This window comes from Panulirus ornatus, chromosome 32, assembly GCF_036320965.1.
Source record: "Panulirus ornatus isolate Po-2019 chromosome 32, ASM3632096v1, whole genome shotgun sequence".
NCBI classification, from domain to species: domain Eukaryota; kingdom Metazoa; phylum Arthropoda; class Malacostraca; order Decapoda; family Palinuridae; genus Panulirus; species Panulirus ornatus.
The window spans coordinates 21818274-21824273 of record NC_092255.1 but is presented as its reverse complement, the minus strand read 5'-3'; the positions used below and the strand labels follow the sequence as shown (position 1 = coordinate 21824273).

Genomic DNA, 6000 nt, shown 5'->3' with positions numbered 1-6000 from the left:
ATAGAAAATGATTGGCGCAGCCTAACGGAACAATCGAACATTTCATCTTTCCAAACTGTTAGGAACTTTACTACTTATTGATCATGCATTAAAACATTGAAATATAAGTGATGGATGCATTAGTAGATAAACCCAGTGCTATATAAGAATCGTGATCTCTACTAAGGTATGGAGTCCCTCCACACATGAAATAGCTGATATTTGCATTATGGTGGAAGTTCCATGAGTTCTGCAGCGTAGTGTGTATGGACACTGCCAGGCGAATTCCATTGTACAATATTTTACGGGAGAGGTGAGAAGATATATACACCCTAGTCTCGTAATTTAATTTCCTTTAAAGGTATGCATCCCTGTAAACCCAGTATGTAAATATGCTGTTCAGTTACAGTATTCTTGCTTGAGTTCCTAGGTAACTAATACAAGGTAATTATAGCCGCGACCCATATGACCACTTCAGAAAATAAGTTACATAATAGTAAAACTGATAATAACGATACTTGACTGGTCACGTAAATTACATGAAATGTGTTTTGTGTTCACAGTTAAACTAATAAAACTATATCACATTCGTAGGCTTAGTCCTGAGCTTCCGGCATTTGCGAAACAAACACACAAACATATGACAACCAGAACATCAAACGGATTTTCGGTAAATGATAAAAGAAATAACATTAATTTTCATTATCTTGTGTGATAGCAGTATCTTGTAGTCATTATAGACAGAGTTGCTAAGGGAGACTTTTACGGTGAATACAACAGGAAGCCATGCATATTTACTTGATGATTTGAACGTAACGCGATTACGAATACTTTGATGGATCTAATTAGTTCCTTTGTCATGAAAACACCAGAATGATCCGTTAACATGTTTCCGCTTAAGGTGAAGTGAGCAACTGCATCATGAAAGTATATTCAAGTTATTTTTCATGCTTTCGTGCATGTATTCATACGGTTAGATGGCTTGTTCGTGGGTGTCTAATTTACCAAGTCAATTCATAATTTGATTCGCTGTTTGGTTCATTGACTCAGTGTATTAGTTACATCCGCTCGGGGTGGAGGTTGACTGACTGGTTGTCTAGGTCGCTGTTTTGCGTAGTTGGTTAGTCTGTCCTCGTCACCCGGTTTCTTTGGTTGACGCGTCATCTGAAGTGTGGCGACGCTCGACAATTAAACGCAAGATGCCATGTTGTATGTAGTTGTCCTGTGCAATACACTATGCTCTCCTACTTAACCTGGCCCTGTTCTTTCCTGCGTTAGTGAGTTGGTGAGTCAGCCTTCAGTGACTGTCAAATGTTAGTCTTTTGGCCCAGGTACTAGTTTTATCTTTTTTTTTCTGCCTCACCTGCACGTGGGGTAGCTGGCGATCAGTCTGCAAACATACGATCTCTCCGTCTCATGCATAAAACTTAACTGCACATAATGACTTCGTATCTATATTTTCTTGTGGTGAGCGCGTCGCGCTGGCTCTACTTCTCGACAAAAGCTGATTGTAAGTAATCGTTAAGTATTCCTTCCTCATCCATCCCATCCAGCCTTATACCCTCCACCTGCTTCCCTCTGTCCCTATCCCTCTCCACCTCACAATACAGCCACAATGCCCTCCCGGGGGATCGGTCAGGCAAGTCGCGGGTGCTCGGCAGGTCACCTGTGATACACAATCTTATCATTCTCGTCCTCAATGGCTCGCCCGCTGTCTGTGATTGTAGCTGTGTTGGTGTAGAGACGGGAGCACTGTCGGGCTGATGTTGGGGGCCTGTTGTGTGGTTGTTTATTGGATTACGTGTTTATGTGCTGTAGGAACGGGAGATTTTACACTGTAGTCTCTTCGGCGTAGCGTGCCTTTACTTTCTTACAAGAATTTAGTTTTTTAACACATGCACACTCGCTTTTTCTTTACGTAAGTACCCCCATATGTAAGTGTGTCCACCGTTCTCTTCCTGTGAAAGTATTTTCTCATATCTTTCCTTATCTGTTTCTTATTATCTACCTGTGAATCCAGTACAACGTAATATTAATAATTCTCTTGACTGAGGCCCAAATCAAGCTGTCGAAATTATACTTGACATGCTCTTTTCACGTAGTTGAAGGGAATATCGAAAGATAACCAATGAATGGTATACTACCCTAATTTTATTGTGTTCCTGTGATTGGCTAGATACCATGTCAGCTGAATTTCTTTTAAGCTGTCCCAGTAATTCCCTTCACTATTCCACATGATATTAACTTGAGCTCAGCATTTCGATTCCCCCTTCGAAGCATTAGTTGGCATCTGTTAACCGCCAAACCAAGACTCACTCCCTACTCTGTTATCATACGTTTGTAACAATTTACTATTAGCCGAACTATTCTGTTATTCCGTAATGAAGCGGTTTTTTTTCTTTTTACATATAGAACAGGTATATACGCTTTTTGGAGTGACTGTATATTGAATCCAGGTGTAGCAGCCAAATATTGGTTTCCATTATCAGCGGATGCAGATGAAGGGATAAGTTGTTAGTTGTATGGGTTTCAGGAAATGTTCTCATTTGACAACGACTTTTACATACTCCTATTGGCATTAGATTAGACTAATTTGTTTTAGTGCTAGTAAAGTTTGAACAGACAATTTTTACCAGAAAACGTAACAAGAGTTTTATGCAAAACACTTGTATTCTCAGGTTAGAACTTCAGACCCAGAGCACAGTGCGATCAGGAGTGCAACACGCAAATCAGATTTGACATAATAATGACTGAACATTAAAGTAATAAGAGGATATAGACTAAAAAGGGAAGACTATCGAGAAGAAATAAGGAGCAAAGAATAAGGAAATGGGCATGCTATAGAAGAGGATATGGAGGGACTGCATATTAAACTGAAGGCAAAAAAAAAAAATGGAAAAAAAATATGAAGGAAAGCGAGGGCGAAAGTGAAAACGAAGAGCATTAAAAACGAGAGAAAAGATAAAGAAATGGACATAGGAAAGACGGGAAAGGTCAGAGATAAATTAGAGAACGTTCGTGAGAGCGAGAGTATAAGGGCCTGGCCCTAAGCCAGTAAGAGGGTTTGGGGAGCTTTGGTCGCCCCCTCACCCAGCGGCCACTAAGACCCTAGAAGCATTTCCTGCACGGGGAATTAAACCTCTATGACGTCACTGTGTACACATTACCCCAGTTCCGTGACGCCACAGCAGTCTGGAAAAAGGAGGTCCTGAGCTTTGCATGATTACTGTTTGATTGATATTTGCCTGCACCAGAGGGAGGGTTTTACACTTGTGTTGCTCCGTCTGTTGACCATGTGTATATGTACCTTTATGTACGCTTGCTTACACAAACACACACACCAGCCCAGTCTGAATATATCAGCTCTTCACTGAAGATGTTGATAGAAAGATGAAATTAAGACTGGTCAGTTGTTTGACTCGCACGCACGTACTGTATATCCTCACACGATACACCTCTGTATGTGTATTCATCTTTCATACACAAATTGATAGAAAGTTTATGAGTATATCAGCACCGTGTACTACTTAGTGATCATGTATGTTGTTGGGTATGATGTTTGTCAACAGGTATAGGTCCATAAGCCAGTATCCATTCTTTATAACAATGATATACAAATCTCATAAATGCTCACTAAAGCCATGGGAGATGACATTGAAGAATTACATATAGACGTACAGAGGTTTGGTAGGAAAAAGGTGAGCGCCATGCACAGTAAGTGCATAAATGTCACGTTTTCTAAAAAGGTTTTCGACCAAACTTTCTACATTACACGTAATCATAGAAAGAAAAGAGAGTGGGAAAAGGCTGTATTAGATGATGAACTATTACATTTACATGACATGATTAATATATTCAAGATAAGAGGATACGGAGGATCGTTATAAACCTGAGCAACCGCAATAAACATTTAATAGCGGCAATATTCAACTTGACGTCAGTAGCTACGGCCAATCACAAGCACACCAGGGGTGAGGGGGCGGAGCCTCACGGATCATCATGCTTGCTCCCGTCACGTAATGTAAACAGGGACAAGGAACTCGGGCATGTATTCCATTTTTTTCGGTGTTTTAGTGGCCATTGTGATTTTATGTAGCGAAAGTTGACATTGGCATGCTATACGTTGTTTGATGAACATGATTACGTGAAATAGTTGATAGTGAAGACCGTTGATAAAGGACAGTGTTAGCGTTGTTGTGAGGAAGAAGTTGCCACACACTGCCTTGCAGCGAGGACCAATATGCAACGCCTTGGTAAGTGGGTCTGGCTACTTGTAATTTAACTACTCCATGATAGGCACTGCCAGTACACGTATATTCATGCACAACACTTTCGTGCCATAATACAACTGTTGTGTGTATAAACACATATGAGTAAACGCGTTACATAATGTAGAAGGTTAAGAGACTCCTCGTAACACGGGAATGGTAATCACATGACAGGCATTAGGCCACTAACACCCTCACGCTGGCCAGGTGATAGCGATATTTATTCCTTAATTCACACGTACATCAGAGACACTTATCATGCACTTAAAACATACAAACTCATGTGTTTAATACTCTTGACTAAGTGCAAGATAACTGGCAGAAAAGAAGAAAAAACCGAGCAGTTCCTCATGCCTTATGGTGTTTCCATGGTTGGACATCTTGTAGGTAATGGGCTAAGGGGTTAAGATGCTGCTAATGGATGTAGGAGATGGTATCTGGGTGAAACACTAGATGCTCCTGCCTACGTGACTGTTGCCCCTCCTGGTGTTGCACTCGTTGTCGTTAGGTCTCGTGTGTTGCACTGGTTTATGGTCTGGTTTTGTTCGTTTGTTCAGTGGTTCTTAACTGGTGGTACATAGAATTGTTTGTTAGGGTTAGTTTTTTTCTAGAGTCTATTATGGCATATCAATGCTCGGTAGGTTAAGTTATGCTAGGGTGTTGATGCATATAGTTCTCGTGTAGTCTGTAGTTCTTATGTTTTGTTCTGGCAAGTTGTAAGATCATGGTAGTCTACGTCCTGTTCATCTACGTGTGTCTGGTGGTTGTATATGGCTCTTGTTTGTCTTGTTCATTTGTTTGCTGAACTCGTTTTCGTCCAGTTAAAGAAAATCTTTGAAATTTGTTATACATATTCATCTGAAGCATACAGAAGATTTTTAAGGTCAGCAGGTGTGACTTTGCGAACTTGACTCATTAGCGTATTATTTGAATTTCCATGAGTTTCGTGATCACGAGGAAGAATTGTGCCTTTTAGTTATCACTTCATGAAGCATCTCATTGTTTCTTTGGGGATATTGTTTACATGATACATCAATATTTGACAAGCGTTTTTGGTCTTAGTGATGTGAATGAGTACTGGATATCCAAAACTAAATGCCTTTGATAAGTCAGTGACGTTCTATGATTCAGTCGTATACACTGATCGGCATATTGTGTTCACTGTTGAACCATAGTTTACATTGGGTCTTATTCCACTCGTTTAATGGTATATAAGAAATTATTTGGGGACTACACATGCTGCTTGAAGATTCTAATATAGCAGTTGAAATTCATACGCGTTTAACAGCCCACTAGCGACGTCACATTCCGTGACGGTGATATGTGGGGATGATGAAGACATTTCCGCGACGCTAGCCATACATCTCCGCCAAACCCTTCCCAGAATCTAAATCGAAATCTAGTTTTTGACATTTTTTTAGCGGGGCCGAGAATGCTTTGGTGTGACGCGGCATCGGCTGGGCCCCCAGCAGCCCGGCGTCACATCAAGTGTCCAGATGCAGCGGGGATAACCCAGCCAAGATGAACAGCTGTTCTGCGTCCCAGGAACAAGATGGATAAGCTGGCTGACAAACCTGGCTGGGCTGCGGTGGGGTTGCGGTAGGGGGCGGTTACCCAGGTGGTGGTGAGGTGAGGCTGCTGCGGGGAGTAGCGCCGGGTCTGTGAAGGGTCGTGATCACCGAGGTGTTTGCAGGGGTGAGGCTTGCCAGTTAGAGTGTGAGGAGCGGCCTAGTGTTGGGAAATGGTAATGGTG

At 41.5% G+C, this 6000-nt stretch overlaps 1 protein-coding gene across 2 annotated transcripts in view; it reads left to right on the top strand.

Annotated features, from left to right (window-relative positions):
- Positions 1–3977: 3977 nt before the first annotated feature.
- LOC139759163 (uncharacterized) overlaps positions 3978–6000 on the top strand; it is a 350907-nt gene continuing 348884 nt past the window's right edge. For both annotated transcript variants that reach the window (XM_071681208.1, XM_071681207.1), the window contains exon 1: positions 3978–4232. The gene's annotated coding sequence lies outside the window, so the exon portion shown is untranslated. The remainder of the gene's footprint in view (positions 4233–6000) is intronic.